This window comes from Sinocyclocheilus rhinocerous, unplaced genomic scaffold (genome assembly GCF_001515625.1).
Source record: "Sinocyclocheilus rhinocerous isolate Xijiao unplaced genomic scaffold, SAMN03320098_v1.1 scaffold166, whole genome shotgun sequence".
In the NCBI taxonomy this organism is placed as follows: domain Eukaryota; kingdom Metazoa; phylum Chordata; class Actinopteri; order Cypriniformes; family Cyprinidae; genus Sinocyclocheilus; species Sinocyclocheilus rhinocerous.
The window spans coordinates 953,152-971,061 of NW_015633186.1; the positions used below are offsets into that span (position 1 = coordinate 953,152).

At 39.1% G+C, this 17,910-nt stretch overlaps 1 protein-coding gene across 2 annotated transcripts in view; it reads right to left on the bottom strand.

Moving 5' to 3' along the window:
- bcas3 (BCAS3 microtubule associated cell migration factor) overlaps window positions 1-17,910 on the bottom strand; it is a 232,095-nt gene that overhangs the window by 59,637 nt on the left and 154,548 nt on the right. The gene's annotated exons all lie outside the window — the stretch shown is intronic.

A 17,910-nucleotide genomic window follows, 5' to 3' on the forward strand; every position in this document is an offset into this window, starting at 1 on the left:
TGGGGTCGTCACATGTGGTTGCCGCAAGCCCGCCGGCCGCTCCTTCATCGAATCCGCTGGCCGCGCCGTTCTCAAGTCCGCCGGCCGTGCCTCACTCTAGCCCGCCGTGTGTGATGCTGTGTGTTTCGTTGTGAACGATGCTCTCGGGAAATGCAGTCCAGTTAATTAGAACCATTTGTTCATGAATCAAGCTATACAGGTTAAACTGTAGGTTGATTCACTAAATATAACTGGTTCATAAGAGTCATTTATACATGAATCAGATTATAATGAGTGAGCTGAAGGCTGATTCATTAAAAAAGTTTATATAAATCGTTTGTGTGAATCAGACTGTATAGGTTGCGCTGTACTGTAGGTTTTAACGTTACTAAAAATAACCAGTTCATTAAAACCATTTGTTCATGAATCAGACTATACAGGTTAAACTGTGGGTTGATTCACTAAGAATAATCGGTTCATGAGAGTCATTTGCGTCAATCGGATTACTGATTGAGCAGTAGATTGATTTAAAAAATGGTTTACAGGAGTCATTTGTGTTAATCAGACTATACAGTTTGCGCTGTACTTTTAATTAATTAAAAATAACCAGTTGATAAGTGCCATTTGTTTATGAACTCGACTGCACTGGTTGCTGTCAGTTTTGATTCACTAAAAATAACCTGTTTATAAGAGTAATTTGTGTGAATCAGACTATGCTTGGCAAGTTGTATTGCGCTATTACAGGCAGGCCGTAAGGTCAATAGAAAGACATGTTTTCATGACATTATTCTGCAGTACACATCCATTTTATCTCATTACATTCAAAACAATCCTCAAAAAATGAATCTGGGATTGATTACTATGATTTTCTAAAATATGGTTTGTTTTGCTGTGGGGCTTCAGCAGATTTAGCTGTGCAAGAAACAGGTATGAAACAAAAGATCAATCTTCAGATTTTAAGAATCATTATTGAGATCACTCAAATGAAGAATGAGAGTATCAGACAATCAATATTATTACCAAGTCCTAAAAGCAAAGATGGCTGGAGGTCTCAGTCCAGCACATATCAGGACATCAACAGTGGACGTCTCAGCCACAGGCTTCGCCCCACTACACACTCTGCGGCATCATCCCTCCGATCGAATCACTTTAATGAGCCATCTACACGAGACGCCCAGCCTGCCTGCCTGAGTACAGGTGCATTGACAGGCTGCGTCTCATCTAGACGTCCAACGCTTGCGTGTGTGTGCTAATTATAAAGCGTGACACCTTGAGTGAGGAAACAGTGTTGATTGAACCTTGTGATATACTGAGGGTGTTCATGTGAGAAGACTAGAGGAGACAACTCAACCGCAGTGCCACACTGGTGGGCCGATGTGACACAAACACTTTCTTTCCTTTAATAAGGGCAACATTCATGCCGGTGGCAGCGGCAAACGTGCACACAAGGAAGGGTGAGGACAGATTATACTGGGAAAAAATGAAGGCAAAGTGCAAAGAGTCAAGACAGTAAAGGCGATTGTGTTGAGTATCCGGGCAATGGAGAAACTTCTCAGAAAAAAAGGTTGAGCATCCTGGCCCTGGAGAGGATTCTGGGAAAAAAGGTCACGTAAAGCCTCATGCTCCTGTTAATCAGATGAGGCGGCAGCACTGACACACTCTGGGGAGTGTATGTGTGAGTATATGTATGTGTGAGTGTGTGTGGTCGAGGGTGTCACTCTGTGCCTCTCATCACAAGTCTACTCTATGATGGTTTCTGATGGCCTGCCAGGCCAAGAAACAGGCCCTTCTGGTGGAGACAACAGCGGTGTGTGTGTCAGGGGTGGCCTTAATTCCATTCATTGCTGAACTGATGGAACATGAAAAGTGTAAACTCTATCCCATACCTCCGATCAACAACATACAGACGCACTCAAACAAAGACTCACTAACTGGAAGTGCATTATTCACAGCACAGGCCACAGAGAGCAGCTGTTGGAGTTTGTCTTAAGTGCAGAGACCCACTCGAGCCCTGAAGTTACACATTTAAAAAGACCTTCAAAGCTCACCACGAGGCCTGTGCTAGAGCCATATGGAGACAACATAAACACAGAAAGCTCAAATACATGAAAGAAGCATTCAAGGATGCAGATAAGCCCACAATGAAACAATGCAGACTGGCTTTATTTATGAAATGGCAGTGGATAAAGATTCTTTCTTTCTTTCTCAGAACTCCAGCTCTCATCTCTTCTATAATACTAAAGATTTTACAACCCAAGAGAGACAGGGCGTTTCTTCAACTATGGACAAGGGTGTAATGGCCCTGTCAACTTTTAGAAAATACTCTCTTAAAAACACTCTTTTACTTGTATTTCAGGAAAGTAATGGAAATTCACCACAGTGTCATTTCCAAAACATCTCAAAGGATGTACTGTTTAAATACAATGGAAATAACATTTTAACGTGTTGGTATAAAATGGCCTTTGACAATCTAAATCTAATTACATAGCATTTTAGGTATCCTAACTACAATCATATAGAAGTCTGCTACAATAATATTTTCACTCTTTTTATAGAATCTGGCCTCAATTACAGCTCTATCGGAAATTAAACTATTTTATAAAACCGTTATATTTACCTTGATTTCTCTTTGCTTTCTTTACACATCACCACATATTTCATCTCAAATATGCTGAAATAATATCCCTGACACTGCTGTCTTTTTTGGTAACCAAGTACACTAACCTTCAAATAATGAATGAATGAATAAATGAATGACAAAAATAAAGAAAAGCATTATTAGAGAGAACAAACAAATACTTAAATGAATAAATAATTAAATAAGTAAATCATTATTAGGGACAAAATTGTTCTGTGTGGTGGACATTTTTAAAAGATATAAATGATCTTCAAACAGTAAAATGTTTATTTAAATGTTTAAATTATTTGGATTATTATAGTTTGAAAAACAGATTTGGACGGATTTGAATAGGCATCTTTTAGGGTACAAAAATGTGCTTTTTGAAAAGGTATTGCCCCAGGTACAGCTTTTGTACCTTTTTTCTGAGAGTGTAAGAGATGCAGCCAAAGTTGAAGAAACAACTTTAAACCTATGTGTTGGTGTACCTGTGCCAGCGTTGACAGCTGGGGTTTACTTTGTGGAGCTTGTACCTCAGAAAGCATCGGATGAAGCATGGTGGTCCCTCTGTCATAATTTGCCCATGACCAGCTGATTAAAGCAAAGGAGGCCCCAGTGGGCAACATAACCATTAGTGTACCCCTGATGCTCAGGGAGGGGATGTTTGAGCTTGGTATGATTTATTCAGGGTGTCACTCATGTCTAGATGTGAGGAATGGAGAGTCCTGACCCCTGCAGGACAGGCCTAAATGTGGCAGAGAAAGAGGCCCAGGCCGATGTTTGGTTCCCATGCGATCTTATTTACCCAGTGCTATTTTGGAAGTGCTTTGTGCCCCTTGAGCATAGCACAGCCTGCCTCCTCTCTTCCCCTCCAGAGCCTCGGGTTATGTGAAAAGCCGGGGAGGAAAGAGGAGTGCCAAGCCAACCAATGTAGCCCTCCAGGACTTTCCTACGTCAGAGTTACTCTCCGCAGGCTGTGTGGCCGAGAAGAGGAGGTGAGGGGTATTCTGAAACTGAGGTAGAAGGACTAAGGCAGGGCCAAAGCTTACACTTCTATTTCCTGACCTGGCAGTCATTCACAGGGACCCTGTTAAGATCTATTTCTTATGTACACCGACTTTATATAACAATCTTACCGCATTGCGTTCCCCAGCACTTTGGCCGTCCAAATGTGTGACGTATCTAAATGCATTGTGAGTAGGGTTGGAAAAAGAGTTCAATTTTTTCAAACTGAAAGACATTTGGTCCTGTTAACAGTTCTAGCATGTGCATTATTTTGCCTATTCAGTGACACTGCTATATCATTAGTATGTCTATAGTGGAAAACATACAGCGCAATCAGTGTAGTCCAATTCAAATGACTCTATTAAGATGGTTCTTTTCAGTGAATCAAAAACATACAAGTGCAAACTGTGTAGTCTGATTCAAATGACTCTTATGAGATGGTTCTTTTCAGTGAATCAAAAACATACAGTGCAAACTGTGTAGTCTGATTCAAATAACTCTTATTAGCTGTTCTTTTCAGTAAATCAAAAACATACAGCACAACCAATGTATTCTGATTCAAGTGACTCTTATGAGCTGGTTGTTTTTACGGATTGAAAAACACGCAACACAACCAGTCTTCTCTGATTCAAATGACTCTTATGAGCTGGTTCTTTTCAGTAAATCAAAAATATACAATGCAACCAGTGTAGTCTGATTCAAATGACTCCTATGAGATTGTTCTTTTTAATGAATCAAAAACATACAGCGGAAACAGAGTAATCTGATTTAAATGGTTCTTTTTAGTGAATCAAAATTGTGAAATGCAACTAGTATAATCTGAATCAAATGACTCGTATGAGCTGGTTCTTAATGGGGAATAAAAATGATTTGGTGATGGGGGAAACCAGCATCCCCATTCTCACCTCTTGGTCAAATCTGATCTGAAAGGGTTTATCCTTGCAAACTCTTTCTCTCTCTCTTGTTCCTGAAGAAAAGTTTGTTCCCTTCAACCGTTCTCACTCTCATCTTTACTCCTTTACTCTGTAATCTGTGTTTGGCGCCCATCAGTAACTCAAACTGAAACAATGCATTACAAACAAGTGCTAATCTACACCCGAGGTCAGTAGATGAAAGGGCTAAAGTTTATTGTGTGAGCGCTTAGCAAATTGGAGCCCTTTTACCTCCATCTAGTCCTAAAAAAGTCCGCTACACTGCTACGCTTCTCCCTCACCGCTGTCAGTGAATCTTTTCTGGTGACTCTGATATCTTGAGGAGTTGCATGTTGCTTCCTGATCAAAGCACTCCACAATCTTCTTTGCTAATTGCACAATTATCTCCAGAGTGCCTTGAACGGAAAAGCCCCTTTACTGGACTGAGTCTAATGGCAGCGGCTATCAAAGCACAGCTCTTGTTTTCTGATGTATGGCCACAGGCTTGGCTTTTAAGGAAAGCACAGCCTTAAAGGATGTCTCTGTTTTACAGAGGCTGCAAGGTTAAACCCCTCTAAATAATCTGGACAAATGGAGTTAGTTAGGTGGTCTACATGTCCACGCGTACAGAAAAAGAGGGGGAAACATGTCGGGAAGTGGGAAAAGGATGCGAGATGAGAGACGGACACTATTGGCTCATTATCTGTATGTCAACGAGAAGCACACACAAAGCATTTCTATATAATAAAGCAATGAAAGCATGAGCAAACCTGCAGATAATATGCACTAAACTAATGTTAATCTCGTCAATAAAATCACTCATAAAAATAGTCATTGTCAACATATAGTCAACAAATGAAGATGGATGGGCAGTTGAAGATAATTAAGCAATTTTAATTAAAACAAAAATAAGAATATCTGTGCATCTGCACTTTAATACAAGCAAACAAAGGCATTAACAAATTCATTTCATTTTTGTAAAATGTTGAAAATGTTGATTAATATTGATTTGGTTTGACTACATTTCATTTTCTTTGACCAATATTGGATGTCAATTTGGTCAGGAAAATTGAAAAATGTATTAAAAGCTGTATAAATTGTAGTAAAACTGATTAAAATTAATATGACATTTATTTTCATATTTTCTTAAGACAAAAACTTTTTTTTTTTTTTAAATGAACACTGCATTAAACTGATCAATACTATCATTCAACTCCAGACCTGAAGTCTATTGAATGAGACTCTTTCCATTGAGGTTAGAAGCTGGATGAAATACAATTCTAGGAATACGAAACCTTTCCAAATGACATGAGACCAGTTGTGAATGCGAGTGCACATGACACTGAAGAGGCAGGCAGACTTCCTCCTCTTCACAGCCTCAAGGACAAGAGCGGCCGTCTGATGTAACACACGCCAAAGAGTTCATCAGCATCCAGAACATCTGTCTTGTCAAAACACTCTCAGAGCTGATGTGCAGCCTCTAAAACCAAGAGCAGCCATTCCTACTTTGGCAATATGCTTTCTACAGCGGATAAGTAGTGCACATAGAGGCCTTACATCTCACATCAAACGGTAAACGGATATGAGACATAGTTAGTTTTGTCGGCGACAAAGGGGATGTGAATCCATAGCTAATTATCTCAAGGTCCAAAGAAAGCTAAAGCCAAGCACAGGAAGCCAGCAAGAAGGTCCCACACACACACACTGTGACCCTCGGATTTGTCACACTAATTTAGACCTTCTGTAGGGGATTTAATAGGTGACTCTTAATTGTGAGGCAAGGTAACAGCCAGCTGGGCCTCTGGCTGGAACGAAAAGAACGAAGGAAACTGATTCGGAGCCACATATACCCTTCTGTCCATCTAATACCTTTATAATAAGCTTTCAGGGAAACAATGACACATTTTAATCTCCACACTCTTCTTTTGTCTTCTCAAATGGCCTCGGTTAGAGAAATAGAGCAGAAAAAGCATAATCCTTTTCATCCTTGTGCTGTCAGCAAAAAAAAACAATATTCTACTAGCCAAGGCGAAGGTAAATGTTGCTAAACAAATCATATACATTCAGATTCATCACCTTGCCAGCTGCCAATCAGCTTTGCCAAATTCATCCAGAAAACATGCAAGATGTGGTGTTTCTCTGGCTTATTGTAACCATCATGCTGAAAATAACTCTGTTGACCAAAACAGGCTGTTGAATGTGGCGCTTCTTTGTTTTAGAGCTAAACATCATGCCGAAAATAACAGTGCTGACTAAAACAAGCTGTCAGAAAGTTCTTAGATTGACTGAAACAGACTCTAACCATCAGAGGAATTCTTTCCAACATACCTCTCTTCAGCACTGGTCAGATTGTACTTGGCTGCAATTAAGTGAAATCCATCCTGCACATTAACAAAGCCCACGTGTACTTTATAAAACCATTGGGGACAGAGCCAAAGCCAGGCAAGGACACCGCTACTTAGCTTATACCAACTCATCAATATGAGCTGAAGTTATGACTACTAGTCACACTAGTCCATTTTCATGGATGAACAGGGTGAATCATCAGAGTGGTATTATTCAAACTGAAGTCAAACGACATAATAATTTAACAAGATTAGAATTAGTTTTACATAATTAGAATTAGTTCTGCATAATTAACATAAAAAACAACATCATTTTATTATGTTTATATTTATACTTGTATTTTATTATATATAGAATATATTTTATTTGTATTTTATTATATTATATAAAAAAAATGTATCAGTCAAACAAAGCAAAACAAACAAATAAAAAAAAATCTACCAACACAGTATAAATATAGTGGAAATATTTGGGTTGATATCTGATAATTATTAATATTTTTATTGGATCGTATTAGATATCAATAAACACTACCATACCAAAGTCTGGGGTTCATAAGATTTTTTTAACATGTTTTCGAATGTCTCTTGAAATGCTCACCCAAGGTTGCATTTATTTGATAAAAATAGAGTAAAAAACAGTAACATTGCGACATTGTTACAATTTAAAATAATTGTTTTCTATTTTAAAATATTGAAAAATGTCATTTATTCTAGTGACGGCAAAGCTGAATTTTCAGCAGCAATTATTTCAGTCTACAGTGTCAAATGATCCTTCAGAAATAATTCTAATATGCTGATTGGTGCTCAAGAAAAACCTCACATTATTATGAAAACAGTTTAATATTTTTGTGGAACTGTGATTTGTGTTTCAGGATTCTTCGATGAATACAATGTTCAAAGAATAGCATGTACTTGAAATAGAAATCTTTTACAAATCAAAACACAAAGCAAAGCAAAACAAAACAAAAACGGTTGTGTCACGAGGACCAGAATGCAATTTCTATATTTTCACAGACAAACAGTTTGCGTTAGTGCCGTGCAAAATACCAGACGCATTACGTGAATACAAAGGCTTATTGGCTTCAAATGTTGGTGGTACAAAAGCAAAGTAGATCAACAAATTCAAGAAGTTCCTGTGAGTGGTTTGTGTGTTGCTCCATGTTATAATTAAGATGGCAGTGAGTGTTTTAAAAGCACAGAAACAGGCTGAGGCACAGATGGCAGATGGATAAGAAGCGAGAAGAAGCAGAACTTTCCGGATGAGTATGAATGGGTGAGAGGACTCAAAGGCAGCAAAAGCACGAAAGCGAGAGAAACGCACTCTCTGCATCTCTCTCTGCGTCTTCAGGCCGTGGTAATGCTTTGCACAGGCCGGCTTTTTGAAGGTCACCCGATAGCTGCTCACCCAGCTGTTTTAATATTTAGTTTTTGCGTCTCTCTTTCTTTCCTCCTTCCTAATCTGTCACACTCCTGCAGATTATCACCAGAGGCAAAGATTACCAAAAACATGACAAAAAAAGAATTAAATGAAGAGGAATCTGCCAAGCTCTTAATCCTGATCTGTAAGAAGAGGAGGACGAGCGAAGCGCCATCTCCGCACAGAGGACCGCCTGCGGTTACGCACATCAGCCAGTGTGGCTAACGCACGGGAGGAGACCGATAGCGGGATGCAGACAGATTACAGCTGAGCTCAGGGGTGTGAGAGCAGCGCTGGGGGCCACAGACCCCGCAGCTTTGGATCTGATTTACGACAGGCCTGAGGGGAGTGCTGGACTGGGGCGTGAGCTGAGGGGGTATAGGGTTACCGGTCACCGTGTGCCAATGAGCAGGTCAGCGCTCCCCTCTTGTTTCTGAAGAGTGAACAGCGAACATGGGCGAACATTTTCAGAGGAAACACCAGGGGTGAGACCACGATCCGATATGATTAATTAATGAGTTTACCAACTTTAAATATCAAACTAATTTGTGCATTTTTATTAAATTACTTTTAAAATTGATTACAAATTAATAATACATTAAAAGTTACAGTAGGTTAGAAAAGAATCACACATCGGTCACACTTTATTTTAAGGTCCAATTCTCGCAATTAACAAACCATTAACTATGACATTTGCCTCAACAAACTCCTAATTTGCTGCTTATTAATAGTTAGTAAGGTAGTTGTTAAGTTTAGGTATTGGGTAGGATTAGGGATGTAGAATATGGTCATGTAGAATATGTGCTTTACAAGTACTAATAAACAGCCAGTATGTTAATAATAGTAGGCATGCTAATAAGCAACTAATGAGAACTGGTCGCTGTACTAAAGTGTTACCGAATCACAAACTAACTTAATATGGCTTTTAAACATACAAGTAATAAAGGGAAACAAAGAACAAGCAGTAAATAAAAAGTGCTTTAAGGGTCTGAAAGTTTTCCAGAAAAATGCATAGAGGGATTTTGCTTTCTTTCCACATTACTGCTGTTTGATGATTGATTACATAGTTCTGCATCTTGAAAGAAAATTCTGCTGATTGCAAAAAGGCCTCATAAATATTACCAAAATTGATATGCGACCCTGGACCACAAAACCGTAGCATGGGTATATTTGTAGCAATAGCCAACAATACATTGTATGGGTCAAAATTATCGATTTTTCTTTTATGCCAAAATTATACAGTTGTGCTCATAAGTGTATATACCCCTTGCAGAATATGCAAATATGTTAATAATTTTAACAAAAAAAGAGAGATCATGAAACTTGCATGTTATTCTTTATTTAGTACTGACCTGAATAAGCTATTTCACGTAACATATGCTTATATATACTCCACAAGAAAAAATAATAACAGAATTTATAAAAATGACCCAATTCAAAAGTATACATACCCTTGAGTCTTAATACTGTGTGTCGTTTCCTGGATGATTCACGACTGTTTTTCTGTTTTGTGATAGTTGTTCATGAGTCCCTTGTTTGTCCTGAACAGTTCAACTGCCTGCTGTTGTTCAGAAAAATCCCCCAGCTCATTCTTTAGTTTTCCAGCATCTTCTGCATATTTGAACCCTTTTCCAAAAGTGACTGTATGATTTTGAGATCCATCTTTTCACACTGAGGACAATTGAGGGACTCCTATTAGGGCTGTGCAATTAATCGCATGCGATTGTCATGCGCATCTCGTCAGTAAAGCCGGTTCAGTGATTAGTAGTAAATCTACATCACCTGCTTTCAGTTGGAGCGGCATTTACTACACAGAGCCGTAGTTAACTGACAATTAGGCAATATCACGTTCATAATTGCAGATGAATCGCATTCGATTGTGAACGCGATATTGCCTAGCTTGTCAGATGCGATTCATCTGTGATTATGAACGCGATATTGCCTAATTGTCAGAGAACTATGGCTCTGTGTAGTAAACGCCGCTCCATCTGAAAGCAGGTGATGGAGATTTACTACTAATCACGGAACCGGCTTTACTGATGAGATTCACATGACAATCGCATGCGATTAATTGCACAGCCCTAACTTATATGCAACTCCATTTCACTCCATTCTGTGGAGGGGCTCAGTGCATGGTTTTTCCTTCTGGAGCATCAGTGAGCATTGGAACCTTATGTATAGCAGTGTTATTACTCATTACATCATAGACAGCAGCATGTCTGCATTTACACTAATGCACAGACATTTTAACATATCAAATATTTTGTCCTGTCTCTAAGACAGGTTTTTACATCGATATTGAACCTTCAGAACTAACAAACACAAAGCACACGCGGGTCTTGAAAGCAGACGTCAGTCAGTGAGTGAGTTTCATGTATCAAATTTATACTACAGTTACATACATAATATAAAATTATGAAGGTATAAATGATGCCTTTGTAAAGAATTTGGAAGATAAATCCCTTAAATACTGGCGAGTGAAACTACACATTGTCAAGCGAAGCACAGCTTTCAGAATCAGAAAAATCTATATTTTCTCCCACCTCTAAGACCCCTGAAGCTTTACAGGTGGGCTCCTCGTCTCCCCTAAATCTTTCGCACAAATGGCTGCCTTCAGAAGCACATGCCAAAGCAAGAGCCGCCCACCTTTCAGCACCTTCCTGACTACCCCTGCTGACGTCTTCCTCTCATCCGTTCCTCCTTCCCACTCCATAAACAGGCCAGTGCTGGCTGCGTTGGAGAAGGGAACAGTAAACACACGAACAGGGTTCGAGAGAGGGTGAGCGCAGCGTGCAAGCTGCAGTCAGAGTCCTGATGAAACCGAAGCATTCACACCAGCCCCTGACCGCCGGCTGACCCACACGGATCAACAGCTGCCGTGTGTTTGAAGTCCCCCCTTACAAGCTCAAGTTTCATTCGGGGACTTTTCCTGACAATATTATTCTGCGGTATAATCTGCCCCGTTAGATGCTTCAGTAACACCCAATCTAATTTGAACGCCGCTGAGAGAGTCGGCGCTAGCTACCGATCCGGCTGGATCCAGAGGCCTGTTCTAAACTCGACCAGTCTGATTACTAGGAAAGACTTTGCTGCTTCTGCGTAGATACTGAAATAGGCCTATCGGATGCACAGAAACAGGCACAAGCATGGGCAGATGGAAGGAGATGTGCTAAAAAGAACGTGATGAAGGTGAGGTGTGCTCAGATCTCTTAAGGGTTTTCTTCTATGTACACAAACACCCTTCTTCTCTCTTCCATGCGTGTGCAGTCAGTGGAGAGTGATAAGAGCCGATTCTCCCAGCAGCGTCGCCTAAGGCTAGAGTGCAGCTTTAGTCATTTAGCAGAGCAAGAGAGAGTGAAGAGGAATAATGCACGAACCAATCCACTATACAGCACGACTGACCTCTCTGCAATACAAACACAAGCACACTGTTAACATCAACTGAAAAAAAAAACATTCAGTTACGTGGAATCCTGTTTAATAATGCATCTAAATGTGATGCTTAATAACAGAGAGATGAAACTATTATAAGACTGCACAATAATTCATTTAACAATCCTTTGTAATCTGTTAGGGTGACTGCTGACACATTTAGTGTAGTGACAAATTCATGCTTGAAAACACACCGTTACAAGTCTATTCACACCAAGAGTGATGCGACAAAGCAACTCAATGGAAAAGCAATTCAAACTGAGATCAAACTGATTAACTTGTTTTGTTGAAATAAATCTGGAACACCGGTACTAGACATACAATCAAAAAGATTAGGCATGACTTGATAAAAATGTACTGTATACCTTACATGCAATATATCACAACTTAAAAAAATAGTACTTAAACAAATAAATAAATACAAAATTGAAAAATAATGCTCTGTATTGGTCAATAAGTTTTTCTGCAAAAAAAAAGGCACTAAGAGGAAAAAAAGATTTTCTTAATTGATGTGCACAACCAAGTTTATATATTCTTTAAAAAGTATAATAAAAATATTAATAATACAGTAAAAACAATTGGTATGTAAAAGCAAAAAATATTTTTATCTTACAAAAACTGTAAATAAATAAAATAAACTTAATGGAATTTATGTGACCAACGTTTGTATCGTATACAAAAAAAAAAGCCACATAAATAAATACTTATCTATACAGTGATAGTTACAAAAACTATACAAAGATGGTACTGCCCATTTCAACGCATTGCTTAATTGCTTAAATTCTATATCTTGTCATTTTGCACTCTAGACCTTAAATCATTTTACTGTTTAAAAAAAAAAATCAGGAAAATGTCACTAACCACACATTACCCCACAATTACGCAAACAATTCACATCTCCAAATGCTACAGTGGACACACACACACACACACACATAGTTGCCACAATACTAAAAGCCACATTCCTCACAACTAACACACCAACTTTTACCAAGAGCACTTTTCACCTCTTTATTAGCCATACTGATGCATTCCATCTCTGCGAGTGTATAATCGGCCTTTGTTTGAGCACAGGGAACAACATTAACCCTCGGTCCTGTCATGTAAGCTTATTACCCCAAAAGCATGCAGGGGCCAAGAGCCCAAACACACAGCGGCAGGATTAGCTAATCTACCGCTCCTCCAGCTAGGACAAGAGCCACCCTATTCCACAACAAAACCCCAGACTTGAGGTTTAAAGGTCTGTGCCTCTTAAATTCAACGTTCATGATTACACAACACTGTTGTTTCATTATAAACGATGTGCATCTAATAAAACTGTACGTGCGGTTTACATATCTTAGTGCGTAAGGCTAATGGCCTCGTTTGTCTCCTTCTGCCGTTGTTTTAGCTCACAACGTTCCAGAAGTTCAAGTAAAGTTGAGAGGTGAGGAGGTCAAAGCGGTTGTGGAAAGCCAGGCTATCGGAAAGGGGGCACAAACACAAATGCCGTCTGGACGCTGTAGTGTGTGACCCCCGTTTCTCTCCTTTTATCTCTCAAACACCACTGGAGTGTGTCTGGATCCTAAAAACACACAAAACCACAAACACACACACATACATCCTCTCACACTCTTTCTCACTTTCATAATAGGCTCACATATGTGACCGAACATGGCCAGATTTTGTATTTTTTTTAAAAAAGCCCACAAATCATGTAGTATTTGAAATGACAGCCTACGGTTTACATTCTTTCTCCGGAGGAAGAAACAAATATGAACTTGTGGATTGATGCTCCATTTTTCCATTTTCTGTGAACGCCGGGTGCTGTTGATTTGTCTGAAAACCCGAGTGGAGTAAAATCAGCCCACGGAGTTACATGTGGTGTTAAACTCCAGAGGGAGGGCCGCAAACCCCCCCCATCTCTGGTCTTCTTTAATCTGGGGTCCTGCACTGCTGGCCCTGGCTTATTCCTCTCAACACTCTCATAAAGATGACAAAGCCCTGATCAAAGCCAACGACTGGCCTCTGGGTTTATTTGAGCACAGAGTCATTCACAGTGCAGGAAAGAACATACACACGGGCCATACGGGACGAGTCGGCGCAGAGTCGGAAAGCAAGACGAATCGTTTAAAAGCCACTCGCAGGCCTGCCAGAGTGAAAGTGACACCAAAGTGAGAGAAAGAGCAAAAGAGAGGAGAAAACAACACGGCTTTAGAGCATCGGAACAAAATTCGCTAATGGAGAAGACATGCTAGTTGAGGGCGATAGCTCTGCGAAAGCCATTAACCGGCCAGGCCCCTGACAGCCATTTCCAGCCGCTGTTTTTCCCCTTCTCCTCCTCTCATCGGTCCTGCAGCCGAAAGAGGCTCGTGTTTCTCATGGGGGAGAGGAGGTGTGAGCGGCGGACATCTCCGACACCGAACTTGAACGTTTGAACCCACAGCTCTCACAGAGCTCAGTGGGGAAGAGGGCAAGATAAAGAAGTAGAGCAGAACGTGTGAGTGAGATAGTTCAGAGAGCCTTTGATCCCCAAACACTGCTCTATATATACACTTTTTACAATGACCTGACGGGGATGAAAGCAAAACACGGGATCGCAGGGAGTTTCATCTGTACACCATAGGTTGAGAATGACAATGGCCACATGGCGAGAGCGAATCATTAAGACTTGTGCGGGAAATATCAACAAAAAAAGACCAATTAGAATTGCCTCTAAAAGAGACAGAATAGATACAGCATTAATGTCATGGTGAAATTTACAGAGCCCTGCATATAACATAAGGAAGAAAAAAAGATATCATAGCAACAAATTAACAGTTATTTCTCACAAATGATTAATTTTCTCTTTTTAGTTATGATTTAACTAAATTAAAATGAGGGAATTATTTAGTGGAACGTGTCCACAATTTAACTAAAACAAGGGGAATTAAATAATAAAATATAGCCACAAATTAATATGCTGTGGTAACAAATAATACCCATAATAATAATAATAATAAAAGATTGAGAGTAAAGCAGTCAAATTTTGAGAATAATTTCATTATAGAACTTGTTACATAAATATAACAGTTTTGAATATTTTGAGAATAAAGTCAACATTTGAGAATGCAATCACATTATGAGATTCAAGTCATAACATTATGAGAATAAATTAGCAGCATTATACGATTAAAATAGTAATATTTTAATTTAATTTAGTTGAATAGTTAAAATCATAATAATGAAGTTAAGTTATAATGAAGTAGTTCAAAAGCCATTCCATTATAAGATTAAACTAGTAATATTTTGAGAACATAATTACACAATATCATAATTTTAGACTCATAATGCTACAACTTTATTATTGTAATTTTAACTATAAAGTCATCCCACTGTAACTAATAAAATTGAGATTAAAACTGCAACTTAATCCTGAAAATATTACTAATATATTCTTAAAAAGCTACAGATTTATTCTTGAAAAATTGACTTTATTCTAATAGAAGATTATGAAATAGCTTTTGAAATTTTCTATTTTTATTTTAACATGGCACTAAAAACTGTTGTAAAAAGAAATCCAGATTTCTAATTACAGGGGTTTGCTAAGGTAAGACACCAATGTGTGGACACCGTCGTATGGCCTTAGATGAGGAGAATGTGAGTTGAAATCTGCTTCAGCATGGGACACACACACACACACACAGTGTGATTCAACCCCAAGCTTTTTTGACGGGCTGCAGACAAACCCAGAGACACCTAGCCGAGCTGCACAGGAGGGCCTGTTGTGGAGCTAAGCTCTCAGGTGTTAGCTCACTGCCCGAGGACAACAGCACCTGCCTAGCGTGCATGTGTACATCTGCGTCTCCGCGAGGAGGTGCCCGACTCCATGTGGCTCTTGACTCACACACATAGCTGCTCGAGCATTAAAGATGGCCTGCTGTAAATGAAAGGGGCTCTTGATGAGCGAAAAGCAATTATCAGTCTGGATATCATAAGAGCATCACAAGATGTTGTAAAACAGCTGTGGCCATTAACCATACTTAGCTAATGCAGTAATGCCACTAAATGACATGATTACACTATGCTGATCTGACTGGGGCTAAAAGTGTGTGTTGTTTTGTTTCTATACGTGTCAGTCGGGGTGTGTTTGGTGTAAGAGAGCATGTATCATATTCGATCTTATATACACAAGTGCAGCTAGATCCCCTTACATACAACACACACACACACACACAAAACGTCCATCTTGGTCTGTCTTGTAGCCCATTGATGGGCCTTTAAATGTCAATTGCTTAATTTACTGAAAACATGTACAAACTTGCTATAGCCTCATAAATTTGAGCAGCAGGGCTCGGAGAGTTAATGAACAGCTTGTAAAACATGAATGAAGGGGTCAGGGCAATACAACGCGTGATATTGTGAATGAAAAGCATGTGAGAGGCTTGCTGGCTTTTTCCCAGCCCATCTGACCAACAGACCAAGAGCAAGGTACAAAGGGGAAGGGGGTGGAGGGAAGTTGAAGAAAGAGAGAACGAAATGAGAAAAAGTCAGCTGTATTCACAATATGTGAATGTAAATGCACATAGTTTGTGCTGAATTCAAAGCAATATATATATAAATCAACATAAAGTGGGCACCCAAAAGTATTTTAACACTTCAAATTACACTTTCAAATGTATGAATCTCCCCAAATGACTTTTCTAATGTATGAATGACTTAAGTTTACAAATATTTTGAGTTGCAAATGTGAGTTTTCAGTCTGAATTGAATGTGATGAGAAAACAAACAACATACTGTTAATCTTTGTCAAGAACACCAGTGACCAGCATCCAGTTCACTAACAAATGACTCTTATGAGTCAGCTCTTTTAATGAATCAGTTAAAAGACTCACAAACTCAGGAGTTACAAAACAGAATCAATCTGATGAATCTTTAATGGAATAAACTCACTGAAAAAGTTCTCCAAAAAACTCATCATGCTCAACTAAAGAAAAAAGCTTAATTGCTGCATTGAATAATTCAATATTTATCTATCTCTTTCTTTCTTTCTCTTTATTTTAAGGACCAATTCACAGTATTAACTAGTTGCTTATTAGCATGCATATTACTAGCATATTGGCTGTTCATTAGTACTTATAAGCACATATAAGCAACATTTTTTGAGCATGATAATTTTATATATCATTATTATTGACAAGTTTAATTAAAACATTTTAATAAAATTATAACCTTCACATTTCATGTGGCCCAATTCATGTCTACTGTAAATGCCTCACTGTAACTTATTTAATTATATATTTTTTTAAAGAAAAACAAAGGATGAGTCTTTTCTCAGTGGTAATCAACATTATGCCACTTGTATTGGACCTAAAATGTTCCATTACAGACAGAAAAGAGCAATGTGGCTATGTGTGCATATATGCTGCATGGGGTCACGGGGGTGTGTGCTCAAAAGTGTCATGAGCAGGAAGCTGAATAACCTATATGACATCATAGGAAATGCCCAGTTACATCAATTCAGCAAATCTTTCTCTATTTTCCCACATACGTGTCATTTCCTGCACTGAATGGACCAGCGGAGAGGAGCGCAGCGGCTGTACAGCGCAGGCCGAGAGCTGAGCAGTGGCTATGAGAGCGCTGTGGCTGCTGAGAGGTGTCAGCATGGAGCCAGACTCTGAGCCTACATTCAGGGTTTATCTATTGTGTGGCAACAAGCAGACTCTTTCAGGGGGACTGTGTGTCGCCAAACTCTGCTAATGAGCATAGCCAGCAGGGCCATAATGCTACACAGGGCCCCCATTCAGGAGCACAATGCAGGGGCCAGGTTTCCAGTGTGGGCAGTTGGAGTGGGGGGCTGGCAGGGGCGGCCAGGGCACTCAGCCCCTATCAAAAGGGCAAAGCCCAATCTCTGTCAACACACACTTAACTGACCAGCCAATCAAACAAGGACAGTGGAAGGGAGGGAACATGTGGACAGAAAGGGGAAAATGGACAGAAGCCATAAAAACATCCCCCTTTTTTCTATGTGAACTTAAAATATACGGCATAATTTCATATTGTTTATTATATTTATATATAATGAGTCAACTAATATAAATAAATAAATAAATACACACACAGAGAGGGACAGGGATGAAACATTATTAGTTACTGAATTGAAATACATGATATATTACCATTCAAAACAAGTTTTAAATTATATATATATATATATATATATATATGTATATATATACTGGT